We start from the raw sequence: 14,590 nt of genomic DNA on the forward strand, positions 1-14,590 counted from the left end.
AACAGAAAAACAAAGATGGTGGGAAGTTGGTATACATAGCATCTCATTTACAGGATGGTCTTCAAGAGGCAGGGTTAATCCTGTGGTTGTATCACAACCTTTATTAGAAATGCCATCTTCTCTTCCTCTCTCTTGTTAAATATTCCTTACGGTCGGCAGCCCACAGCCCACAACAGCAGTCACATGCTCCAGGATCTAAAAAGTAGGCTTTAAACATTCTCACCACAAAAAATAAGTAGGTGAGATGAAGGATATGCTAATTAGATTGATTTCATCATTCCATAATATATACATATATCAAAACATGACATTGTGCCCCATAAATACATACAATTATTATTTGCAAATCTTTTTTTAAAAATAAGCAAATCCTAAGCCCCACTTTGTTAGTACTTTATCTGATTCCATTTTAGCTGCTTGTATGGTGGCAAGGTCCTGCTTCTGTGCTGTGCCACAGCTGAGAGGATCCCATCTCACGTCTCTTAGAGGATCCTGTCAGCTACCTGGTGGCTGTGTGAACTCAGCTTTCTGATGGCTTCAAGGAAAGCTGTGATTTTGTGGCTTTACTGGTATTTTTCTCATTATCAGGATGAAAGTTACACTTTTTTTCCAGTTTTCTATACCTTAGACAACAACAGAAGTCCCTCACCTTCACTTGTGGATGGTATTTTCTCTTCTTATAGAATTATGAGCTAGTAGTAGATTTGTTTCTTCTTTTGGTACTTTAATGAGGTTCTTCTATTGTCATGTCACCCCAACATTATTGCTTCTAATAATGTCGCCATCATTTGTTTATTTGATCCACTGCATGTAATGTGTCAAGGTTTCTTTTTTTTTTTTCTGGCTGCTTTCAAATTCCTTCCCTCTCTCTCTCTCTGTTTCTTCTCCCACTGACCCAATCTTTTCCCAGACATTTGCCTATAATGTTCATAGTTGTGGTTTATTTGTATTCATTCAGTTTAGGGTTTCCTGGGCTTTTTCACCTGTATCTATTTTTTCATCAAATCCAAGTAATACTCTTTTTCCTTTTTTTAAAAAAATTTTACTTAAAATTCTGGGATACATGTGCTGAACGTGCAGGTTTGTTACATAGGCATACATGTGCCATGGTGGTTTGCTGCACCTATCAACCTGTCATCTAGGTTTTAAGCCCCACATTCATTAGGTATTTGTCCTAATGCTCTCCTTCACCTTGCCCCCCACCCCCCCAATAAGCTCCAGTTTGTGATGTTCCCCTCCCCGTGTCCATGTGTTCTCATTGTTCAACTCCCACTTATGAGTGAGAACATATGGTATTTGGTTTTCTGTTGCTGTGTTACTTTGCTGAGAATGATGGCTTCTAACTTCATCCATGTCACTGCAAAGGACATGAACTCATTCTTTTTAGGGCTGCATCATACAACATGAACTCATTCTTTTTTGTGGCTGCATAATACTCTTTTTCTTAATTAAAATGTTTGGTTTCTTTTTCTCTTTCTCTCTTCTTCTAGGATTCCAATTCCTGGTATGTTAGAATGCTTGATATTATTCCATAAGTATTGAAGTATTTTTTATTTTGATTTTTGTAGGTACATAGTAGGCGTATATATTCATGAGGTACATGAGATGTTTTGATATAGACATGAACTGTGTAATAATCACAGCATTGAAAATGGGGTATCCCCTCAAGTATCCTTTGTGTTACAAACAGCCCAATTATACCCTTTTAATTACTTTAAAATGTACAATTAAATCATCATTGACTATAGCAAATTGTTGTGCTATCAAATACTAGGTCTCATTCATTTTTTCTAACTGATTTTTTAAAATCCATTAACCATCCCCACCTCCCCCCAACTTCCTGCTTTATTTTTTAAATGTTTTATCTCTGTTCTTCAGATTGAATACATTCTTTTGATCTGTCTTCTAGACCCTTTCTTCTGCTTTCTCTAATATTCTGTTTAAGCTATTCAGTGATTTTAAAATTCTACTTATTTCACATCTTAGTTTTAGAATTTTAATTTTTTGGTTAATATTTGGGCATTTGTAATGAACATTTGTAATGGCCATATTTTCTTTTAAGTTCTAGAACACTATAATAACTGCTTTAAAGTTCTTGCTATTTCCAACATCTGGATCATTTCAGGGACTTTGCTTGCATAGTTTCTTTTTCCTTGCTTATAAATCCTTATTCACAGGTGTAGTAATTTTTATTGTATGTTGAAAATTGTGAATTACATATTATAGATACTGAATTCTGTATTTTCCTCTTAAGAGTACTGATTTTCATTCCACCACATAGTTAATTTGACTTCATCTTCTGTCTCCCCAGGAGTGAGCAGCAGCTGAAATGTTTCAGGATGAGAGAAATGTAAATGTCTTCCATATTTCTAGCTGTAGTTTTCCTCCAGATACCTCAGAATCTCTCTCATACTTGCATAGTCAACCAACACTGGGCAGTGCTTATATGCAGACTTGGGAGCTCCCTCTTTTATGTTCTCTCCTTTATAGGATTTTCCCTCACTTTCAAGCCATTGTGGCAAATCCAAACTTTGCTTACTTCTCAAGCCAACAATGATGACAATTCCTGCTTGAATTTCAGCTTCCTCCTTCTGCATGACATGGGGAATGTCTCAAGGAAAAACTGAAATAAAAAATCATATGAACCTTATCCAGTTCACTTTATTTTTCAAGGGCCAAGTGTCTCCTGTTTTAAAACCCCATTACTCTAATACACTGATCAGTTTCAATGTGTATATTACTTTTTATTGGTCCATAGGCAAATAAATTAAAAAGCATCAATAATAATTTGCACACTATTTTGCATTCAGTAAAAAATTATTTGTGAGGTATGTTTACTATTATTTTGGCCAGTTTAAATAGAATTGTTCTTTAATTCTAGAAACCTTAAGTGTATACCACACAAGACCAATATTTTTATGTTTTCAATCAAAGCATGAGAAAAACACTTTGAAAGTTAAAATATTAATTAAACAATAAATGATTATTATGTTAGGTTTTATTTTGCTTGTTTGATGAATTATTAGGCAATGGTTTAATCAGTTTCTAAATTTAGGTAATATACGTGAGTAAAACCACATAGACTCTTTTACATCTAGAGGTTTGGACATTGTTTCCTATTGAGTAGAATATGTATTCAACGTAATTTTTTAAAAATCATGAGGATTTCTCATGCCTGTAATCCCAGCACTTTGGGAGGCCAAGGCGGGCAGATCATGAGGTCAAGAGATCGAGACCATCCTGGCTAACACGGTGAAACACTGTCTCTACTAAAAATAGAAAAAAAATAGCTGGGCTTGGTGGCAGGTGCCTGTAGTCCCAGCTACTCGGGAGGCTGAGGGAGGAGAATGGCGTGAACCTGGGAAATAGAGCTGGCAGTGAGCCGAGATCGCACCACTGCACTCCAGCCTGGGTGACAGAGCAAGACTCCGTCTCAAAAAAAAAAGAGGATTTCATTAGAATATGTTATTTTTCTGTCATCAACCTTACTACATAAGCATTTACAAGTCATTAGATTGTGTTTAGTACTGCAACTATCAGTTAAATCTTTTGAGTACTTATGGCATTAGGTGCTGTTTGAAGAACGTTCTGAGTGATAAATTCATTTAATCTTTATATCAACTCTATGAGAGAAGGACTATATTTTTCTCTAATTTCCAGTTGAGGAGACTGAGGCATAGAGAATCTTAATAAACTTGTTCAAAGTCACATTGTTGGGAAGTGGCAGAGTGGGCTTTGAACCCAGACATTCTGTTATCAGGGCCTTCAATTAAGAATTGAGAGCATAGAATATATTGTTTTTGAATATGGAAAGATAGGAAAGTTTGAGACCAAAAAGAAGAAAACTAAGCTGAGGGGAAGAATGGAAGGAAACCAACAGCTATACAGCAGAGAGTGTGAAGAAAGAACTGTCAGCAACATCAAATGCAATAGAGAGATTGATCAAATAGAAAAACATAACCACTGGGTTTGGCAATTCCAAGGGGACTTTCATTAGAAGGACTTGGCAGAGTGGGGGAGGCAGATGCCTATGACAGAGGAATGAGAAAGTAGGGGCGACAAGGTGCATGGTGCAGACTTCTGTGAAGTTGGTATGGAGATGCTTTTGAGGGTGAATGGAGGTGGAGAAGGGTATTTGGAGTTAATGTCTTTTTTGTCTGAGGACATGTTTGTTTTGTGTTTAGGATGAGAGAAATGTGAGCATGTTTATGAGCAAATGAAACAAAGCCAGAAGACTGAAAAAGACTGGTACAGAAGGCTGATTATAAAACTATTTTTAAAGACCATTAGAGCTGCTTAAGACAAACAGAAAGCAAAAGGGAGGGATGTGTGTGTTGGAAAAGAAGGTGTGCAGCCAACTTCACCTGCTCCTCTATATATTTCTCACAGGCCACTTTGCACTGGCATTTCAGACAGACCCAGATTTCATTGTAAAACGTTAGAGGCACATTGGCATATATTTCTCTGACAGAGCAGTCTGCTGATAAATTAAGTGTGAATGAATCAAATACAGATGGACTGAATTTTGCTTGAAATAAACATGAATTACAAAATTGGAAGAGGAAAAATGCTGAAGGAAAAATCACTTTGTGCCAACTGAAAATTGTTTGGAATGTCAATTTTCCAGCCTGGCTTGATATTCTCATTTATTCCTCAGCCCTCCTTCAACCTGTTCCCAATTTGTCTGAATAGATGATATCTGTCAGTCCTCCGGGGCCTTCAGAACAGGTCTGGGGAAACCATGGAGGCAGGGACTTCTGGGAAGCAATGATATAAGATTTGTGTAGGCATTTATTAGTCAGCATGGAGTCTGTGGGGATGCTGGTGAGAAATGCTTCTGGCATGCCTGAAAAATGTTCTCCCTAGACAGACTCAGTTCATGGCAACATGTCAGAGTGGAAAAATCCATGGTTTTAAAGTCAGGCTGACTTGGCTTGGGATCCTGGCAACACCATATATTAGTTATATGACCTTAATCAAGTGACTTTTACTTCATAAGCCTCTATTGCATTATCTGGAAAATGGGAATAAAAAGTGCTATTTATATCACATAAATATTAGGTTTCCATGAGGTGCTGCATTCACAAAGCATACAGAGAGTTCATGATAATACTTATGTATTCAGAAAGAATAAGCCAGTTTCTATGCAGAGGGGGCCAACTTCAGAGACCTTCAGAGTCATCTAAAAAATAGAGCAGTGGTTTCCATGCTAAGTATCCTGAAGTAGAGACCCTTCAGTTGAGATTCAGAAATATATTTTCCAAACCTTCTCAGGTGATTCTGATGATTGGTTACAATTAAGAACCACTGGAATAGAGGTTAGGGTAGGAATTTTTAAAAGCCTACCCATCTCCAGTGTGTAGCTTCTACAAAGCCTCTTCATACCCTTTAGGTTATTTCTGCTTTCCTTAATTCTCAGCCTTGTGGGTCCCGTGTAATTTCACAGAAAAACAACTATTTAATTATAGTAAAATTAAAATGCTGACACCAAATGGTAATGCGGTTTTTCATGAAAGATCATCTCAGAGGGAGAAAAAAAAGGCCATAGTGGTTGAGAGAGCACTGGAGTAGTCAGGACTCAATTCTACTTGTAGCTCCAGAAAGCAGAAAACCCACTCTACACCTCCAATTCATAATGTATTCTTCAAGGGGTTGTTCTGAGAAATAAGTGAGATAAGATAGAGAGCATCTTGGCATCTAGTAAATGACTGCTTTGGTAACATTAATAGTAATGTTAATAGCCCAACTAAAAACATCAGCTGGGAGTGGCCATATGACTGGGTTCTAGCCAATCAGACATAGTTAGAGCTATTAGTAAGGCTTCAGAGAAAGGTCTTTAAAAGGGGGTCCACTCAGCCAGCATGTACCTTTTATGCCTTGCCCTTCCCTCTTTTTTTGGTTTAGATCATGACTATGATGCTGGAAGTGGATCTGCCATTTTGGTGGAAACACATGCTAAAGAAAGGCTCAGTGAAAATAACAGGAAGAGCCTGAGTCTCCACTGGCATCTTGAAATAGCCATGGAATCCCTGAATTACTTGCCTCTACATTTCTTATTATATATGAGTAAGAAAATCCATGATTTATTTATGACACTTGTTTAAGGGTTTCTCTTACTGGGAGTCAAAGCAAATATTGATACATGAGCTATGAAACACCATAGAAGACCTTGAGTTCAAAACTCTGTAGAATAGATTTGCTGTAGAAGCTGGGAGCAGCCTTCTAGGACACTGGACTATGTGTTTCTGATAGCTAGATAAAGAAAAATGAAGAGCAACTGGTTTGACCCACATTGATTGGGATCCAGAGACACTGAACGATGATCAGACACTGTAAGCTGGTGTTGAAATTGATGCAGGGAAGAAGAGTACAGTATCCCCTTTACCACCTTATCCATGATTTCAGTTACCCATGGTCATCCGTGGTCTCATAATATTAGATGAAAAATTCCAGAAATTGACAATTCATATGCTTTAAATTTTATGCCATCTTCTGTAATGTGAAGAAATCTGACACAGTCCTGCTCCATCCAGCCTGACACATGAATTGTCCCTTTGTCCAGTGTCTCCATGCCATCTACACTACCCACCTGTTAGTCACTTAGCAGCCATCTTGGTTATCAGATGGACTATTGCAGTATCACAGTGCTTGTGTTCAAGTAACCATTATTTTACTTAATAATAATCCCAAAGGGCAAGAGTAGTGATGCTGGCAATTCAGATATACGAGAGAGAAGCCACACAAAAGTGCTTTCTTTAAGTGAAAAGGTGAAAGTTCTCTACCTAATGAGAAAATAAAAATGGTATGCTGACGTTGCTAAGATCTAGGTTGAGAGCGAATCTTCTATCCATGAAACTGGGGACAGTATTTTTTATAACTGTTTAACTTCAGTATTAGTTATTGTAAAATTTTTACTGTGCCTAATTTATAATTTAAACTTTATCATAGGTATGTATGCATATGAAAAAAAATACAGTGTATATAGGGTTCAGTATTATCTGTGTTTTCAGGCATCTACTGGGAATCTTGAAACTTATCCCAAGTTACGCAGCTATATAGGGGGCCTACTGTATCAACTGGAGCTTGAAGGAGATGCAACAGGAAGATGGAGAGATGACTGAGCAGTTAGGATGGTTATGATGTCATAGAGGTATTACATGAGAATGATCTCCAATGCCTAAGAAACTGGGGGGGAATGGGTAATTGGCAAAAGCTTTTATTCTCTCAGAGTCTACCTTGTTGCACAGACTCCATAAGAGGCCACAAAACATAGCATGGGTCAGGGCATACTGCTGTGGAAAGAATGCAGCTGTGATGGAATCTCATAGGCCAGGTTTGAATTCCGGCTTCACCACCTGCCAACTCTACCAATTAACACCATCCTTCGGCATTTTAGTCTTCTCAACTCTCAATTGGCATAACAGTGGCTACTTGAGTAGATCACTGACAAGATTATAAATTATACATAATTTATATATAAAAATGATTACATGATTTATATATAATTACATAATTTACACATAAAAATTATTACATGATTTATAAATAAAAATTATTACATAATTTATAAATATATATAAATCTCAGTTATTGCTATATTTCATTCACTATTTTAACAACAATCCTAGGTGCCAACTATATGCCAGCTATTTTGCTAGATGCTACAGGAATACTGAATATGGTCTCTGTCTTTAAGTACTGTGGAAAATAGCTGTATTCTCTGTAAAAGAAAATTAAATTCTGATCAAGTCACTCTTCTGTTTAAACTATTTTGAAGATTCCTATTATTCTTAGGATAAAAACCTGAAATCCTTAGTAGGACAATTATGGATAATGTTGCCCCTACTTAAAAAAATCAGTCTAGGCCGGGCGCGGTGGCTCACGCTTGTAATCCCAGCACTTTGGGAGGCCGAAGCGGGCGGATCACGAGGTCAGGAGATCGAGACCACGGTGAAACCCCATCTCTACTAAAAATACAAAAAATTAGCCGGGCGTGGTGGTGGGTGCCTGTAGTCCCAGCTACTCGGAGAGGCTGAGGCAGGAGAATGGCGTGAACCCGGGAGGCAGAGCTTGCAGTGAGCCGAGATTGCGCCACTGCACTCCAGCCTGGGCGACAGAGCGAGACTCTGTCTCAAAAAAAAAAAAAAAAAAAAAAAAAAAAAAATCAGTCTAATCTCAAGCTACCTTTTGCTCTGTCAATTCCAGCTGCCCGTTTATTTCATATAGAGTGTATTTATGGCTATGTGATTAATGTCTATGTCTCACAACATCTTTGCTCTGTTGGGTCAGAAAGTTTTATCTATTTTGCTACTCACTATATTCCTAAAGCCTGAGCAAAATTTCTGACAGCCAGGAGGTTGTCAAGAAATAAGCTTTTAATAAAAGGAAGAATAAATGACAAGTAAAAGCTACAATGGTAGATAAAGTTATCCCAGGCAACACGAGCACAAAGAGGGAAACAGCAAACTCTGCCTCAGGTAGAGGAAGTAGCCTTTGAATATAGTAGAACAGTCAAGCTTGGCTTTAAAGCACACCACAGAAGAGTTATCCAAGCAGAGAAGCTTTTTGTGTGTGCAAAAATCCCAGGAGGTACTAATTGTGCAGACCTCATTCTTCACCTATAAAATGAACTACGTGATACCTATTTAAGAGAGGGAAGTTATGAGTATTGGCTGAGATGCATGATGTAAATATCTCTGCCCAACATATATAAGGTATTGTGATCACAATCTACCTATCTCATAAGCCTGGTTTATATTATGGCGTTCTTGAAAATAGAAAAAGCATTAAATAATAATAGTAATAATAATAGTGACAATAATAATAACAACAAAAAATAGCGGAAAAAAGAGAAGGAGGAAGAAGAGAAAGAGGAGGAGAAGGAGGGGGAAGAAAAAGAGGAGGAGGAGAAGGAGAAAAATACATCATTTTCTTTGTTTATTTTCTACTATGTACCTAGCACTTGATGTACAGTATTTTAATCCTATAAAAACTTTCATAGTAGCTAGTATTTTCTTCATTTCAATGATAGAGAAACTGACTTCCAGAGGGTTTAAATGTCCTTTCCAAAATCATAGAATAATAAGCAATTTATATAAACAGTGAAATTCTAATATCATGGCCATCAACAAGTATTTATTATGTACCTATAGTGGCTCAGTCCATCTTTCTATGCTCTAGAAATGCAACTGTGCATAAAAAGATAGATATTCTGCCTTCCTGAAGCATAGAGTCCACTGGCATAAGCATATTGCAGAGATCCTGATGCTGATTCGTACCACACCATGAGAGGGGCATCACTTTCCCACACTAAGGGGCATTACTATAGGCAAATAGTGACTCGTTTAAGTCTCCATGAATGTCTTGCCACCTCAGCTTGATACTAAATATTCTCATATCATGAAGCCAGAGTCACAGGAAAAGGGCAGAATCAGAGGCTGAAGTGGTCAATTGGTGAGGCTGTACCAGAATGACATCTCGGATTCTATTGTCCAGAGCCAGAAAGCAGAAGGGAGCTGGAGTTGGCCCAGCTACTTGAGTTCTTGTTCACATCAGTCTGGAATATGTTGATACTCAATAAATATTTGTAAGCTGTCACTGTAAAATTTAGGAGCAGTCATGTGCTGGCAGCACACGAGAGCCCATTACTTTCCAACTCCACATTCAATAAAATAGATCATGATGAGAGTATTTTTTAAACAGAGAAATCAGCAAATACCATAGATTGGTCCCTGCCCACCACCACCTTGAGCTGGTTGGTAAACATTTACCAGCACACCACTGGAGAAAGAGCATCTCTCTCTGAGTTACTGTTTCTCCATCTGTTCAAGGGGTAGATGATGAAGTGATTATAAAGCCCCCAGAAAGCTGGATGATATATTAGAAACAGCAATGGGCTGGGGCAAGGCATACTTGGATTAAATTATAGATGCTGGCCACACATTGCCCTTGGAACGTTCAGCACACTGTTTGTCTCCCTGAGCTGCAGTTCCCTCCTATGTAGAATGAGGCTATTAACTTCTGCATGATTAGGTTTTTCTAGGTGTTAAATATCAACATGGAAAACATGGAAAAACATAGACTCCAATAAGTGTTAGACTCCCCTTATTCCTATCATCTTCATAAATTATAAATAAAAGAATGAGCAAATACATACATTTTCATTTTTTTCAGTTTGTATACCCCTCTATTGCTTTTAGTTTTTTGGTGTTATGTAATAAATACCCATGATTTACTGCTATTGTTATTTATTATCATTATCATTATTATTGTATGCTCTAAATTCCTACTCTATAATGGTAATTTTTTTTTTTTTTTTTTTTTTTTTTTTTTTTTTGAGACGGAGTCTACGCTCTGTCACCCAGGCTGGAGTGCAGTGGTGCCGTCTCGGCTCACTGCAAGCTCTGCCTCCCGGGTTCACGCCATTCTCCTGCCTCAGCCTCCCGAGTAGCTGGGACTACAGGCGCCCGCCAACACGTCCGGCTAATTTTTTGTATTTTTAGTAGAGATGGGGTTTCACCGTGTTAGCCAGGATGGTCTCGATCTCCTGACCTCGTGATCCGCCCGCCTCGGCCTCCCAAAGTGCTGGGATTACAGGCTTGAGCCACTGCGCCCGGCCTATAATGGTAATATTTTTAAAGAATCTTCAAAACATAACCATCTGTAGCCAGTTTCCTTTGGAAGGGACAAATAAATATGCATTTATTCAGCAGCTACTTGGTAGCAGGCATTTTGCTAGCATGTTACATATTTGGCTCATTAAGCCTTCCAAAGATAAGAGCGGAGTCTACATCTCAGAGAGAAAACGTTTTCTTTGGACGTCAGCAGAAGCCTACTTGCACCACCAGGGAGCAGTAAAGAGCCACTGTTCAGGATTTTGAAAACTCCAAATCCCCACTACCAGATCACAGCAGTTGTCTTTGGACACAACATAATGGTAAATATTAAGTCTTGGCTGGCCCACCAGTCAGATGAGGGTCAATGTTGAGGGGAAGGGCCTGTGAGCTAGAGCAGCATGTCTGATTTTAGGCCTGTAATCCATAGGAGCTTCCAGGAGATTAATAAGAAGGGATGTGGTTTTCCAAGTGAGCACGGAGATAATATATTCCTTCCACTGTTTTTTGGAGAAAATGAAACTGAGCCCCAGAGATGGACAAAGACTTATCAAAGCTAGCTTAGTAGGTTGGCAGCAGAGCTAGAGCCAGAACCTGTATACAGTGTCTGCACACTGATACCTGTTGATAAGTAGGCACATATGTTCTGAAATATTCTGATATCACCCTTATCCTGTATTGTCAAGGAAGAGACTGTTATCTTTTTTAATGGAAGGTGTTTCCATCCTGGGATTCCCAAGGGGTCTTTGCACATAGTACTTCCATTGGTATTGTTATTAGACAATCTTGAGTTTATTGCTGCTTTATAAAAGATAGCCAGGAACATAGGTAATTACACGTAAGAGAGCTTATCAAAGGCAAACTTAAGCATCTTTTTCAGGAATATAATTTTGGTGACCACAGATAAAAGGCCTTTTTCATTTTGAACATGGTGCCCAGAAAGGACTCTAGGAGGAGATCAGTGCACTCATTCAGTCTTCTTTCTTTAGTAAAATAATAAGTAAATCACTAGAGTGCAACTCTGCAGCAGGTTCTGTCTTAGAAACTGTGTGCATGGATAGAATTAAGGTATAATGCCTTAATGGATATAGGTAAGATGTAATTCCCACTCTCAATAAATCTACTGTCTAATAGCACATATTAGCAAGAAATGGTGCAATTGCATTATAGAATCGTGAAATTGATTGATTGTGGTGGGATATATGCCAGTGATTAAATTTTGTTTTTCCCTCTGTTCTCAACAAGACACATGCCAGGAAACCACTTTTGATTCATCAAGAGCAGTCTCCTAGAAGCGGGGAAAAACAGAATACGGTACTTTGCAAATCTGAACATACATGTAGATATTTTGGAATCCCATGATGAGCCTCTACTGGAAAGATAAATCACTCTTTTGTCACTGAGGTTAGAGTTCCATAAAAGAAAACTGAGGAACTAAGGGCACATCTCTTGGAAGGATGAGAGTGTCACCCCATTATGTAAAGGAAGGGCAGTCTGATCCTTTGCGCATGAAAAATCTGCCTGCCCCGTTAAGTCAATTCCCAGGAAGGAAAGGGCACAGGGATTCTACGTTGGTGATATAGCAGATGTAGTCATTTCCTTGACCAGAATTCTTGGGTCTAGCTGATAACTTGGCTACATACCTGAGAGAGCTGAGCATGAGGATTTTCAAATAGAGAACTCCACACTGGCGACCTCTTTGCCTGGCTTGGCTAAGAATATATGAGCATGTTCTCCCTTGAAGAACCACAGCAGGTGGCATGACAATTGGACAAGTGAGGTCTTGTGGCAAGATGAGCCGTATGGCCTGTCAGAGCAGAGATTAGCAGTTTCTAAAGGGACAGATTTGGCAGCTGAAAGAAATGAGAGAAATGCTCTTATCTGACACCACTCCTCTTGCTTTATCTTAGAGGTTGGGGATTTCATAAGCTCATGTTTTGTTTATTGTTGTTGCGATGGTTGTTCTGCTTGTTCATTTTTAAGTTTTTTTCTGTTGAGAAAGTACTCCAAAAATTTAACACTGTTACAATAATGAAGTCATAGGATGGAGTGATGTATGCAGTCATGAAGCATCTGGGGACCTGAGAGATCAACCGGAAACATCCAACAAATGTGACTCTATTTTTACTCTGAGTTCAAGAGGTGGTTTGTAGAGGTTAAAGCAATATTGGAATTGTAGTTTGCTGTGGGTACAAAGAAAAGGGATCTCACTGATGGCTTCCCAGAGGAGGGAGGCCTGAGAACAGGTGAACTCGGACAACCATCAAAAGAGGAAATCTGGGCAATGGAAACATGTGCAAGGCAGAGATGGCTGAATTCTTAGCTGAGTGTTTTGCATTTGCCTTGTATCTGTGTGGGGGTGTGGGGCATCAACTTACAGAATATACAAGGAATCATTTCATTTTGTTTCTTCGTTTTTAGCATATCAAGGTTGGAATTCCACATGACCAGAGCATCAGGTTCATGAGTAGAATGAACAGAGAAGAGGCCAGCAGCCATGCTTACTGGATTAGAGAGTCATAGGTTATCTTCCAGGCCATGGGAAACTCTGTCAGAGAAAGAATCTCTTGGCTTCTGAAGAATAAAACCTCTGAGTATGTGGGCCATAGAGTGATATCACTATCTCAAGCTAGAGACCTACAAGGAGAGAGGGGATAAATAAGTGCATAGTCCTTTTCCAGTCACTATTCATTTGGTCTTTGTATTAGTCCATTCTCATGCTGCTATGAAGACGTACCCAAGACCAGCTAATTTATAAAGGAAAGAGATTTAATTGACTCACAGTTCCGGATGGCTGGGGAGGCCTCAGGAAACTTACAATCATGGTGGAAGGAGAAGCAAACACATCCTTCTTCACATAGCAGCAGGAAAGAGAAGTGCAGAGTGAAATGGGGGAAAGCCCCTTATAAAACCATCAGATCTCATGAGAATTCACTGAGTATCATGAGAACAGCATGGGGGGACTGCCCCATAATCTAATCACTTGCCTCGAGGCACCCCCCCATGACACGTGGGTATTATGGTAACTACAATTCAAGATGAGACTTGGGTGGGGGCACAGCAAAACCACATCAGTCTTCATAACTATGAAGTGGGATAGGCAGGGCTGTTCTTTGATTGATGGGTGGTGAGGATCAGAGCACAAGATGCCTGTTGGAGAGGCTCAGAAGCCTAACTTGCACCAGCACCTTCAGGTGAGAAAAGCAAATTGCACTCTTAAATGCTTTCCATCATTTCTCTTTCTTCCACCCCGTTGCTTCTTTAGCCAAATTTGGCTGCAGAATCTGGCTTCAGGTGATTCATTTCTATGATCTGATCCTTAATTTTAACAATTGTGTGTGATTGATAGACATAAACTCTGTCTTTCCTAAGTGAGTTGAGAAGCATAAAACCCAAACTGTTTGAGAGGCTTAGATTGTCATTCACAATCTGGCCCTGCACCTCCTGCCAGCTTTGTCTCCTGATACTCAGCTGTGTATCTCTCCACCTGTGATATCTCATCCAAGTCACACTGAATGACTGAATTCTGTGAAATCATTATGCACTCTCAAATCCAACCCTCCAGCCTCAGCACATTTCCTATTCATACAGAAAACAGTTCTTTCCATCCTCATCCCAGTTACTGGAGAATTCCTACTCTTCCTTCAAGTCTAGGCTTAGACACCTGACTTTCCCACCAGAGAAATAGACTCTAGCAGGTAGTAAGCAGGGTTGCCTTATCCTTTATCATCTCTCCAGCACCAAACATAGCATTTGACAAATGATGCATGCTCAAACAATGATTGAGTTAAAAAATAAGTGACTAAATATACTAGTGCAGATAATATGAGAATTTAAAGGGAGAGGTAAGGAAAGATGGAACAATACTGTGGCACAACCTGTGGTCATTTGTTTCCATGGCAGCTTGGGACTCCTCATATTCCCACATTCTGCCCTTGCTTGAGAGGTGAAACAAGGTCTGCTCGAACAGGAGCCCA

General features: G+C 39.1%; 1 long non-coding RNA gene across 1 annotated transcript; it reads right to left on the reverse strand.

Annotated features, from left to right (window-relative positions):
- Positions 1-5,142: 5,142 nt before the first annotated feature.
- LOC134736231 (uncharacterized) lies at positions 5,143-14,272 on the reverse strand. Its single transcript, XR_010120128.1, has 3 exons — positions 13,119-14,272; positions 12,257-12,466; positions 5,143-5,182 (listed from the first exon to the last, which is right to left on the reverse strand). It is a non-coding gene; the product is annotated as an uncharacterized lncRNA (long non-coding RNA).
- Positions 14,273-14,590: the final 318 nt, after the last annotated feature.

Source organism: Symphalangus syndactylus, chromosome 3 (genome assembly GCF_028878055.3).
Source record: "Symphalangus syndactylus isolate Jambi chromosome 3, NHGRI_mSymSyn1-v2.1_pri, whole genome shotgun sequence".
Classification (NCBI taxonomy): domain Eukaryota; kingdom Metazoa; phylum Chordata; class Mammalia; order Primates; family Hylobatidae; genus Symphalangus; species Symphalangus syndactylus.